The sequence below is a fragment of the Pseudoliparis swirei genome, chromosome 14, assembly GCF_029220125.1.
Source record: "Pseudoliparis swirei isolate HS2019 ecotype Mariana Trench chromosome 14, NWPU_hadal_v1, whole genome shotgun sequence".
Lineage (NCBI taxonomy): Eukaryota > Metazoa > Chordata > Actinopteri > Perciformes > Liparidae > Pseudoliparis > Pseudoliparis swirei.
This window is the reverse complement of record NC_079401.1, coordinates 5759865-5772841: the sequence shown is the minus strand read 5'-3', so window position 1 is coordinate 5772841 and position 12977 is coordinate 5759865. Positions and strand designations below refer to the sequence as shown.

Genomic DNA, 12977 nt, shown 5'->3' with positions numbered 1-12977 from the left:
CATGCTGTATTTACTGAGGATTAAGCAGAATGTTCCCGCTCACACACGCTGGATTTATGCTCCTGCGAGAGCTCAGCTTTGAGAATGAACTCCACCTTCGCAGAATTACACCCGTCGATCAAGAGTACCCACAAATATTTGGAAAAATAGTCTAAATAAAGCTTCTGGCGTAGGCCTAATTGTGCGTTTTTCATCCTTCATTTGTGTGCGCGAGAGTCTCCTTCAGTCGGGGCGGTTTAAGGAATTATTTATTTGGAATTCCAGGTCAAAACTTCATGCCGAGGCCCCAGGGCTCCTATTGAAAAAGGGGGTGGCTGAGTGCACCCCCGCCCCAACTTCCTGTCCTCTTCACAAAGTCCTTTTTTTCCTGCCTGGTTTTGTATTTTCATCACAGAGGTTTAGTCCTGTCCGTTCTGGACTTTTATTGCCTCACTCCATAAAGACAGCCTGGCTACTCCCCCCCCACCCCCATTCTTTCATAATCTCATGTTAACGCTTAATGCGGCAAGTGGAGCCAAGAAAAGAAAAGAAAGCACGATTTCACCAATTTCACTTTAGAGCTGGGACCCCATCCCTGAGTTTATTGGATGGGTCCAGCTTCGTCCTCCCGAAGGCGGCACTGAAAGCACGCAATGGAGGCCCCTTGGAACTGACCTGCCCCGGAGGAGCCGAGGGCCAAGTCACTTGTCATCTTTCAAACTGCTGCATACAACTCCCTATTTTTTTTTTAGGGTTTTGGTAGTTAACTCAATTTCCATCACCAAAAAATAGTCCTCGAGGATGAATCGTCATCTTTTCATGACCTCTCAGGACAGAAGTTGCACTTCAAGAGGGCATTTTGATGTATACACTGACCGGACGTGTTCAAAATGCCCAGGATTCATCTCTTTGAGTTTGTTGCAACATGCATAACACTTGAGTCGAGGATAAATGAATCGGTTCAGAAGAGCAGGGTCGTCCTTCAATCAGAGGATCGGGGGTTTGAGCCCATGTCGATGTGTCCTTGGGCAAGACACTTAACCCCAAAATATCTCCCGTAGATGTGTGAATGTTAGTTACCTTAGCTCCTCCCACCAGGGTATGAATGGATGAATGATGCCATGTAGTGTGAAAGCATCTTTGAGTGGTCGGAAGACAAAAAAAATGTTTTACAAGTCCATTTACCATTCCTCACTCCCATCTCTTCAAATATGGAGATGGAGGAGGATGAGGAAGAGGAAGGCAGATGGGAATAAAGAAAGACAACCGGACCCCGTTGCGAGGACACACCAAACGTCTTCTCCCCGGCTTCTTATCGACATGACCGCTGGCTCGGTGACAAAACCGAGGACTCGGTCGGCTGCGTCCATCTGCTGCCCGTTTCTTCAAAAGGGTCAGGAGGTCAGTCGGGGGGGGTAAGGGTCAGAAGTCGAGGCGTGTTTCGAGGAGAGTGCAGATACTGTACTGTCTAACGGATGGGCCGCCGCGTGAACATCTGTTCAGCATAGAAACAAGACAAATGACAGACTCTTATGAAAGCAACTCCTTGTCAGATATATCATATGATATACGAGTCCAGGCCCCTGAAAAGCAAAGTGATTGAAAGCAGAGGACCTCGCTCACCCCGCTCCATCGAGGGAGCAAAACAGAGCGAGACAGCAGGCATTTCAGACACAGCCGGAGCTCCGTGGCTATAAATAGAAAAATAGCTCAGCACTCAACACTCAAGTTCCAAGAGGCGATGCCGGGGAGAGTCATATCGGTTGCAGTTGTGTGTGTGTGTGTGTGTGTGTGTGTACCTGCAGTTGAAACAGGATGCGTGGTTTAGGTCAGAGGGACCTTCAAAGTGCAAAGTGTGTGATCATTTGCATCCACTTATCAGAGGCCATTGAGAGAGCTGAATGAGAGTTAGTACCAAAATAAAGTTCTATCGCCATCTGGTGGACAGAAAAATAAAAACACTTCTCCCATCATGCTGCGCATACGTCCCAAATTATATGACCATGCTATATTACACCCAAACCCCCCAAAAATATTTTCCAAATAAATTATATGTAAATATACAAATTAAAAGGCATGGCGCTTATTTATTATTATTATTGAAACACAACCACACTTTGATTGCTTGACCCTCCGTCTTTACGTATAATAAGCACATAACAATACATTCTCAATTTAATATCGAAGAAGCTGCTATTACGAAAACAATATTTATTTAACTGTAAAATATTGTCACGTCGATTAATAGCAAAATACTGGCACGCGTGGCTTATTGATTATTTTAAAGTAGTCCTACTGTCATCTATATGTTACGGTAATAATACCCGGAGAAGGTTTGACCGTTTTTATTCCAGTTTGCGTACTGTAAATTTATAATAACATGAATATTTATTTGATATACAATGTACTAAAACACTATACGGTGCTGTATTTTAGTGAATTTGGTGGCAGCCAAGAAAGGATTTAGAAAAGTACATGTAGGAAGTGGTTTTGACCACTAGAGGGTGCCAGTAGGTTGTAAATAAACCCCCTTAAATTGAGAACGTTCGACACTTTCTGGACACAACCACCCACCCACACCCACACACACACGAAATGATGATCAATTACACAAAAAATGTGGGTGGGCTGCATTGAGGCCCCGTCACAGCTGCGCACATCTGTCTGCCCGGCCTCTCCGTGTCACAAGTATCTTGCAAAAACATCACAATGGCCGATACCAGCTGCAGGCGGAGCATACTTCACAGCGCCGGGGCCAAATGGAACTGTTTAAAAAGGCATCGGGCAGGGAGGAGAAACCCAAACAATCTCATCCCGGGCCCCTGGAATGCGTTCGCTCTAAAAGGATATTTCAACGTGATGCGGACCGCAAACATTTACACTGCAACCGGACTGGAACTGCAGGGCGCTCACCCCCCCCCCCTCCATAAAAATCCCCCCTCCCTCCTCCATATACTTTGAGAACATTTTAAACCAATAAAAGCGTCTAGTAAATGTTGTTATGATTACACATTTGCAAAAGTATTCTCATAAGACATCTCCAGTGGAGTGGAGTTGTTTGTACTGTCACCAACACCCACATGTCCACACACACACACACACACACACACACACACACACACACACACACACACACACTCTTACTCTCACACGCACACAAACATAACAATGTGTGTTTGTCCTGCTTTAGCAGGGAACAGCGTCACTTCCAAGCAGAGATAGAATTCCCTCCTGCAGAGCACCTTCCCAGAACATGAGTGTGTGTGTGTTAGAAGGAGTGAGAGAGTGTGTCCATGCAATATTAGTTTTTAAAAATCAGTCGTCTCCCACATGAATAAAATCAGTTTTGTTGTGCCGTGTAGTTTTGAGTCAAACGTTTTAAGCACGCAATTAAGAGGCTAAAAGACACTGAAATACATATCTTTTGATATTTTCCACATTCTTATACGTGAAAAACACAAACGAGCATCTTCAGCCTGATGCCAGCTCGAGAAGGTTTTTCTCTTTTTACCTTTCTGGACACCTGCTGGCGTCAAGGAGGTCTCACCCTGGAGAGAAGAAACTTTCCATTAGCGCAGGAAGTGAAGCGGTTTATAATTTCAGCGTCGCCTTGTTCGCAATAAACAGAAGAAGAAGAAGTGGGCGGTGGGCATTGAGACTAAAGAAAAACAACCTGTGGACCCCCCCGCGAGGTGTGTCGCTCTGGTTTCTAATCGCGTCGAGAGCTGCACATTTGACCGTGAGTTGACCTCTTCAGATAGAGGTCGCGCCGCCGCCGCCGCCAGGTTGAAAGGCAAGAGCGTGGGAAACAGGAATAAACGTCGCTGGAGGAAAGATAAGAAAAGGGGGAGAGACTGAGAGACAAAAGAAGGAGAAAGAGAGAGAGTGAGGGTGCAGTGGAGCGATGGCGTGATAACACACACACACCTGGGTTTGATTAGCTTGGGCTAGCAGGGAGGCTGTGTGTTAATGGAGATTTAATAGGCCCTGAAATGACTACCGCGGTCATACAGTGTGAGTGTGTGTGTGTGTGTGTGTGCACTCGAATTCTCTATTTTTTAATGCGTACCTGCGTACTCGTGCCTTCTTCGTTTTATGAAGTCGTTAAATCTTTCCACTTGGCTTTTCTCGCTGACAGCCGGCCAGCGGGAGAAGCCAAACTCGCCGGGCAATCATAACATCATCACAACACAACGGCACAAAACAGACGTTTGGATTTGGTTCATCGGGTCGTTTTTGCCAGATTTAGTCGGGAATCCACGTTTACTGGAGTGGATGCTGGTGAACTCGTCCTTTTTTAAAAATCTGACAATGACGCATGAACAAAAGAAAATCATGTGGTATGAGAGGAGAAGCGAACAGATCCCGCGGCGCGTAATGCAACAGCATCCAGCGTCGCCGTGGCAACCGCTCTGCGATGTAAACACTGATCCTCCGGCTGCACGAGCGGGAACAAAGCGAGAGAGAGGGAGAGAGAGAGCATCCTTCTCCGAGTGTAAGCACTCGGGAGATAATTTGGATGCTTTCAAAAGGCTCTGACGCAGTTTCTTGGCAAAGTGGCAATGGAAAAAAAAAGAAAGCGGACCGAAATTCTTCACAGAATTTTGAGAAATAGAGCAATGAGGATGTTGAGAGGTGTAAAAAAACATTATTTATCGGGGTTGATTGATGGGAGTGGCACTTCCATTTATATTTCTCAGTAAAATGTTCAGCAATGATTCCTGTGCAAAACAGTATGATCTCTAAATATCATATATTGCAACTCAATGCACGTGCTGATAAAAGAAGAAAGCCCAAATCCTAACTCTTTTTTTTTTTACCACTGTGTGACAGGCTTTGGAGAATGTTTGGGTAAATGCAAGTGCGGCAAAAAACCCGAAATATCAAGGCTCAGCGTCAAACTCGATATCGAGAAAATTGAAATGAATGATTTATGCTGACGTTGCAGAAAAACTCAAGACATTAAAACCTTCTCGATGGATGCGCAAGTGGATTGTTTCTGCACGTTGTGGTTTTTAAAGTTTAGAATCACAGATTTGTTGAATGAAATATTGAAGTGAAGCGGAACTTGATATGCTCGTGTAAATATGGACGTCTGGCTGCAGCGTTAAACGGGAACAGAACCACAGACGCCGAAGGGATTTGCTACGAAAATTCATTCATTGTGACAGATTTTATTTTTCCTAAAAATAAATAAATATGACAAGCCTGGTTGACCTCCAACTGTTTACATGACTGTCAAGTCCTAGTTTCGGAATTCCTTTCATTTAGGGATGGATAACTACTCCCTCTGTAAGACACACACACACTTATTTTATGGTTAAAATGACCTAACTGAGTGAAAACTGCTGCAACCCAGCTTGTGTGTGTGTGTGTGTGTGTAGCATGATATGAGGTGGTGGGAGTGTAGGTGGAGCCAACAGGGGAGTCAAGCGTGGATTCCAGCCGCATTCCAGAGATTGAAAAAAGAATAAAAGGGATGGGATGGACCCATCAACTCCCACCTCCTGTCTTCTTTCCACCTCTTTTTTTTCTTTGTCTCATCAGCCCATGCCTCCACACACTCACACACACGCTCACACACACACACACTGAGCCGGCCTGGTGAAGCTCAAGTTAAATCACATGATAATACTGTGTGGGAAATAAAAAATAAAAAAACTCCTCGAAACATAAAAAGCGATGCGTTTGAGGTCGTTTGTTTTAAATTAAGGTTTTGTGGAGATTTTCTGGCAGGTTAACTAACAGGTTTAAGTCAATATTATTCATGTTTCTTATTGTCAATACATTGAAAAAACCTAAACAAAAAAGATCCCTCTAACAACAAGCATCGTCTGTGTGGCTCCTGCTCCATCGACTCACAGGAGCACGACATGTGTATCCATCCACAGCAGGAAATAGACCCAAAACAATGCTCCACTAACTCCTATTTGAGGAACATTTGCTCAAGACCAAATAGAAATATGTGAGTTTCTGCAAATGACACATTTTTTAATCATTAACTTAGGCATGACAACTGTTTCACCAACGCATTGTTGTCCTGGGTTTTCGATGATTTTTTCTTCTTCTTTTGACAAAGAATAACAGACTTTTAGTAATATGACCACAAATCATGCGTGTGCTACGTCACGGAGTCCTTACTAGAGCAGTCGAGGACTTGCCAGATCAACAGTTTTGTCCCTCGGCCACGTTATCAGCGGAAGGATAAGAGGCCGTCGTTTGTGCACGCGGCATTCCTCCAAAGCTGACGTGTTTATACCGCACGCTAAATATTTACACCCCGAAAAAAAGCGAGAAGGAACCGATGCTGTTCAGTTTGACTGTGATGCGCACCGACCCCCTGTGCACGCATACGCCGGCGTACTCGTAAAGATAAAAAAACAAAACAAAACAAAAAACACGTTGGAAAAATCTGGGGAATCCAAAACACACACACACACACACTTATAAACACAGTTGACGGGGTATGTCCAAGCAATGTCACTGGTGCTCGTTTTTTGTTATGGCCCTCAAATGAGCTCGTTCTAAAGATCGCGTCTGTCTCCATCACTAGTGGCTCTGAGAAAACGCCTGAACCCCCCCATTTCAGACGAGTTAATTTGCTCATTATTACTTATGGCCCTTCTTGGCCAGATGCATGCTTAATTTTTACATTATTTATTATTATTTATTTTTGTGTTTACTTATGGCCCTTCTTGGCCAGATGCATGCTTAATTTTTACATGATTTTTATTTATTCTTATTTATTTTTGTGTTTACTTATGGCCCTTCTTGGCCAGATGCATTATTATTTTGTACATTCTTTTTATTTATTTTTATTTAGTTGTATTATGCATTCTTAAGGTTGTATTTATGTAAAAATAACTAAATAAAATATCAAGTATAAAAATGTAAAAAAGCAGAGGAGTAACGTAATACTCGTGCACCTTTTTTCCCCCACGTTGTCGACACATGTCCTCCTTGCCTCTGGTGCTCGAGCCGTTTTGTTTAAACCTCATTTGCATGAAAAAAAAAGAAAGAAAGAAGAGGGATCGAGACAAAGTGCTGGCGACGCCGAGCGAAACTCGTTTGCATGGGAGCAGGCGATTGGCACCGCCCACAACAGGTCACTGAGAATAGGGCAATTTGGTTGTCAATGCACAGAATCCTTTATCAGATTAATTTAGTAAAAAAACAACACCCCCACTGTACATTTATCCTTTAGAAGTGGACTAAACTTCAGAATGCAACATGCCGGTCAGCTTCGTCTCAAGGGGAACAAACCATGTGACGTCGAAAAGAAAAAAATAAGAGAATTGACGTTCAATAAATCTTGAGGATCTTCGGGGTCTAGGACAGTTGCCCGCTTTGGCGTCACGTTAACGCCTGCATGAGCCGACCTCTCGGACTCCGGGGCCGAGTTCGCGCGAGTTCATGTAAAAAGCCGTTTGTGCGCTCTCACACACACTCACACACACTCACTCACACTCACACTAACTAAACACAGAGGCATCGCCGAGGAGGCCTCGTTCCCACAGCGGTCGCTAATAGATCCCAAACATACTTGATGGCAGATTCAGACACACAGAGGCCGGTGTGCACAAACTGACACACACACACACACACACACACACACACACACGGATAGTGTTTGGATATGAAGGTGCAGAGAGAGATAGAGAAGGCTGAGTCAGCACACACACACACACACACACGTCATATCATTCAGTGGACATTTTATTCGGTAATTCAAGCTCTTCCAGCCCTCCGAGGCGTCTCTGGAGAGTCGCTCAGGACCAGGGGAGAGGAGACGGAGTGAGGAGGACTTGTTGCCGCTGGTCCTTTGGAACAAGGCCGCGGTGCCACCCTCGGCTCCAGAAAAGTGTCGGAACATGTGGGAAGTAAACATTCAAGTGGCCCAGACAAGTGGCTCCCGAGCCCCGAAATCTAACCTCGTGCGATCACGTCCATCTCCCCGCCTTCCCCGTAACGATCCAGACGCTTTCCACTGCGGCGCTATGGCAACAAGTCAAGGCTATTTTCTGCTTTTCCCCGCTGCCAGCGAAGGCATCGCGCAGCACGCAAAGACAGACATCTCTGCGATGGCTTCTTTTCCCACGGCCTCTTGCCATGTCTCCTCAGCAGTTTGCCCGGATTTGACGTCGATTGCTGAATTTATTACACGACATGTTGTTCCAACAGGTTTGTGGGACTGATATTTGACCACATGTGATATATACACACACACTTATATACAGTGTATGCACGCACACACATGTGATGGCCTCTGAGGCGACCACAGTGGGTTTACATGTAAAGTCCGTCAGCGTATGGCACGCCGACACGTGGGTGTGCACACGACCACAGAAATACACACGCACTTGTTATTGTGCCGTCCGACGCGGCTGGCGAGTGGAGACGCCATGGCAACTGTTGTGGCAGAAAGCATGAAGGAGGCGTGGGAGGTGGAGGACACCGAGTGTGCAGTGTGCGTGTGTGCGCATTAAGAGGGAGGTGCTATCTTCACTTAACTATTAATTAACTTTATTGTACAGGCAACAAAGCCATTCAGTTGCACTTGAGGCACAAACACACACATATATATATATATAGAGAGAGAGAGAGTTCTACCTAAATACCATGCACATACGTTGGTGCTGAAGATAAACTGGTTACCTTGATGAACTTTAATACCAGGTTGTTGTTACCTTCGCATTGAAAATGCCGGAAGGTTATGTTTTGATCGCCGTGTATTTATTTATTTATTTATTTGTATGCGTGTTATTCGCAAAACTCAAAAAGTATTGAACCGAATCGCATGAAATTTGGTGGGATGATTGTTTATTATCCGGGGACCAGTTGATTAGATTTTGGGATCGATCGGGTCAAAGGTCAAGGTCAAAGGTCATGAACAGGTCAAAATCTTGTTTTTACCATAGCACGATACATTTTTGTCCAATTGGCATGCAACTAATGCCAAAATGTTCATAATTCAATGCCCAATCTTGTGATATGCGAAGGTATGCGCTCTACCGAGTGCCCATTCTAGTTGTTGTTGTTTTTGTTGTTGAAGGTAAATAAATAGAGTTATATATATATATATATATATTGTTTTTTGGGGTCTGATGCCGTCTGCAGGCTTTCGAACCTCGCAGCTTTTTCCCCTTGCAGCGAAGTCATGAAATAGTGAAGCTCGTATTTAAAATGCCGGAAGATGGAAAGAGGGGTGGAAGGGTCAAAGGTCAGATCAACACACATGCATGCGGACAGCGAGACGGGCGAATGAGGCTGGACGTAGATGAACACACACACACACACACACAAACACACTGGTTTAAAAAAAGAATAAAATGAAGTACGTTTCAACTGGACCGAGACCGGCGGGTCCTTTTTCTTGTTTCCAGTCAACGTGAAGGTTTCGATCAGCCAACAAACGGCAAAGCAACTGCAGGAAGTGACCCAAAAGTATAACAAAAACACACAAAAGCATTTGTACGAGAGAATGAATGTTGACACATGACAGCAAACGGTCCCTCGTGGTAGGAGAGTGTGACGGAGGGAGCAAACAACGACAATAACAAACTGTGAGGGACTTGCCCAGTCTTCCTCTTTTTTCTTTCGCCAAACACACATATATATATATATATACCACCAATTGAGTTCAATCTACATGTTGTGAGATAATTAAATTCATTTCGGTGCCCAGAGGTTCCTCAAGGGGGAGATTTCTCAAAGCAGATTTGAATAAATTCTACGTGCCACGGTGTTTGCGACAACACCGCGGGCGGTCTCTGGGTCTTTGATCCGACGCGACTCCAGATGATATCGACGACATCGAGAACCGATATTGCAGACGCACACAGGAATGACTTAAAATCCCCAGAAAGCATGTCGGGGAGCAAAGTCCAAATATCATGTTTTACACAGGGAGGTCGTCTGCCTCCTTTCTCTTCAAGTGAAAACCCGATTCCGGGAAAGTGGCTTCCTTTCAAATTGCAAGCAGAAAAGTGAAGCTCTCTCTACTTTGACATGTTCGACATCGCGGACGTCTCTTTTTTGCAAAAAAACCAATACGTCTCTGTATTTTCTCGATGTCGTACGCCTCAGGTCAGCGCCGGGCAGCCCCCGACCCGCCCGCCGCCTCGAGCTCGGCCCGATGGAAGACAAAGGCCATGCAGCGGCACTGCTCTAGTACCCAGAATCCTTCACTCACACACCCCCCCCCCCCCCTCGCTCTCTGTCGATTGGCCCTCAGGACAGAGTATGGAGATTTAGGACAACTGGGTTGGCCTGTTGATAGAAGCGCCAAGATTGAATCCAGACGCACACTGTCGTCACGTTGTGTGTGTCTGTCAAGTGTGTGTGTGTCAGTGTGTGTCAGTGTGTGTGCGCCGGTGGATGTTGAGTGATCAGTTCCTCTAAAAAGACATTCCCCCCCGCTGCACGACCGCCGTCTCTGGAGGCCGGCTGTGGTCCAAGACCCTTGACAAGACATCATTCCTTCATATATTTGTTTGCGCGTGTGTGTCTTCTGTATTTACCTCCCAAGTGAAGGAGTGAAGCACCGGCTTTCTTTCTCTCTCTGTCCTTTTTTACACACACACACTCACATTCCCTTGTTCTGAGGTCATCCCCCAGAGCTGCTTTGTGCAGCTCCTGCTGTAAATTCGTTTATGTGTGCCCAGTTTTTTAACCATTCTCCCCCACTCCCCCCTTCTCTCATTCTGCATTGTGAAAATCGAGGTCAAAGTTCAACGGATGCAAGAAGAGGGGATGCAAACACAGTGATGCTCTTTTGCCCTTTAAAAAAAATCAGCGGTGCGATTGTCGTTGTTGTTTTGTTTGAGCAGCTGCATCTGATTACGATCACATATTACATACCTCGCTCAGAAGAAAACTCCAAAAACATCGCATCACGCCGACGTATTTAGTCATGATTATCGTGGAAGCCAGACGAAAGGCGCAAAAAGATGCACGGCAATTTTTTCATTTTTTTTAGCACATTTGATTGATTCCCGAAGCTTATGTCGACTATTTTCGCTTCATTTAATCGATTATACGGGTCAGGTGACGTCAAAACACACGCGAGGTGACCGCCGTCGACTCTATATCGAGGATAACCTTCCTGGCTGACGATAGCGAGACTCAATTCCTGACCCCCTCTGGTTGAGACGCTCTTTTTTTGCCGTATTCGATGCAATCGGGGTGTTTCATTGAACAGATGGAGGCACCTCACTGGATCGGCTTCCACAGAACACTTTCAGGTCTTGTGGAAGGAGGGCGCTTGCTCCCTTATTGGCGTCTCCTTCGGCCGTGCAGCTCTGGATTTATGCGCCGGCCTCGCGAGTTCCCCCTGTAAAACAACATCGGTGAGTCTCAACCTGCGTGAACTCCGAGCGGGCTCCTCTTCCACGTCGACGAGATACAACGAGGCGTTACAAAAGAACCTCCGAGCCAAATTCCAACAGCGGAAAATCCCCCGAGCGTGCTTTGAAATTTTAGGAGACAATTGGCTCCGCCTACAGGTCCATAAAACACAGCTTCTAACCTCACGACTGTGTTTTGAAGGGGGAACATGTTCGTCTTGAGGTCCCCCTCCCCCTCTTCTCTGCACATTATCCCCAATAACTTACTTTTATCAACATTGACAGAACACTTCAAATGACTGTATTGGCCAATTATGTAATTTAGCTATTTCTAAAGGTTCTAACACTGATGAAGAGTCACAGAAGTGCGGTGGAAACTGCTCACGACGGTCACAGCTGTCGGGATCAACCCTCTCAAAAAGCTCGTGACAACACAGCCCGATACAACCGCTGTTTAAATGATTTGTTTAGAGCGATCAAGTAGTAAAAATGGGCCAATGAGACAGTCGCGAACCCTCGGCGTTCCTCAGGATGCCTCGCGTCGTCTACCGAAGCAACGAGAAACGGTCGAGGTGACGGGAAATCAATGTGTGTGTGTGGTTGAAGCCGCTTTTGAAGCAGCTGTGCTTCATTTTGAAAGTATATTTATAAATATGGATATAGAATATATAGTCATCCATTTGACCGAGTCAGAAAAGATCACGGTGCACGGATGAAACCATAACCGCCACTGAGCTTGTATGGATGGAGTCATTTCTAAAACCCCACGTGATGAAGACGACGACATAATCAGCCAGAAAACACAATGAATATGTTATTAAGTGGACCTGAGGTCGGGATTATTTCGTCAAAGACACTGGGCTGACGTCCATATTTTTGCCAGTAAATTTAAAATCCAAACAAAGCAAAAGGAAATTCAAGCTCTCGATTGAGCACAAGACGTGCGTCATTATTACCGCGTAAATCCAACGAAGAGGACCTCCGAACTTGACTGGATACGACTCTCGGGTTCAGAATAGTTCACAAATAAGAAACACACACACCACACACACACACACAGCTGCTTAAATAATTGCGGGACTCCACCTTCTGTCCCAATTAAATTTTATCCAATGATATCTTCTTTTTTGTGTGTGTTGGCACATCCTCAAGAGAATGTGATCTGATAAGCAGCCGCCCAACCCGACAGGTGTCCTGTAACCATGCAGGGCTGACGACTGTGTGAGACCCCCACCCCCCCTCTGCGCCGCCGCCTGTTATCTCCGGGTCTCGGAGAGAAGCCATTCTTTGAATGGCTAAGGCCCAATCTGATCAGGGAGGAACTCACGGTCTCCTCCTCCCTCAACCCATTCACACGTATTCTGTTTATTAAAATAAGAAAATAATGTGGTTTGCAGAGCAAAGCAAATGCTTTCCATTAACTGTCCCTGTGTGTGTGTGTGTGTGGTCAGATTATATTCCTTGGCCACTATGCCCGTTTTGTTTTTGGCATTTTTTTATCAGCTTGGATTGACTAACGCCGGTTTCACATTAAGTGTTACACAACCCCCGACAAGCCTCCCCCTCCTGTTTTGAATCTTCCCGTGGTGGACTGGCCCTTTCATGGTCGCTCTTAAGAGCTTTCTTTCAAAATGGGGAATGCTCATAAATAAA

The 12977-nt window shown here is 45.4% G+C and overlaps 1 protein-coding gene across 1 annotated transcript in view; it reads left to right on the top strand.

Annotated features, from left to right (window-relative positions):
• The window catches only part of LOC130204752 (rho GTPase-activating protein 6-like), a 46370-nt gene that overhangs the window by 7403 nt on the left and 25990 nt on the right, over positions 1-12977 (top strand). The window lies entirely within an intron of this gene.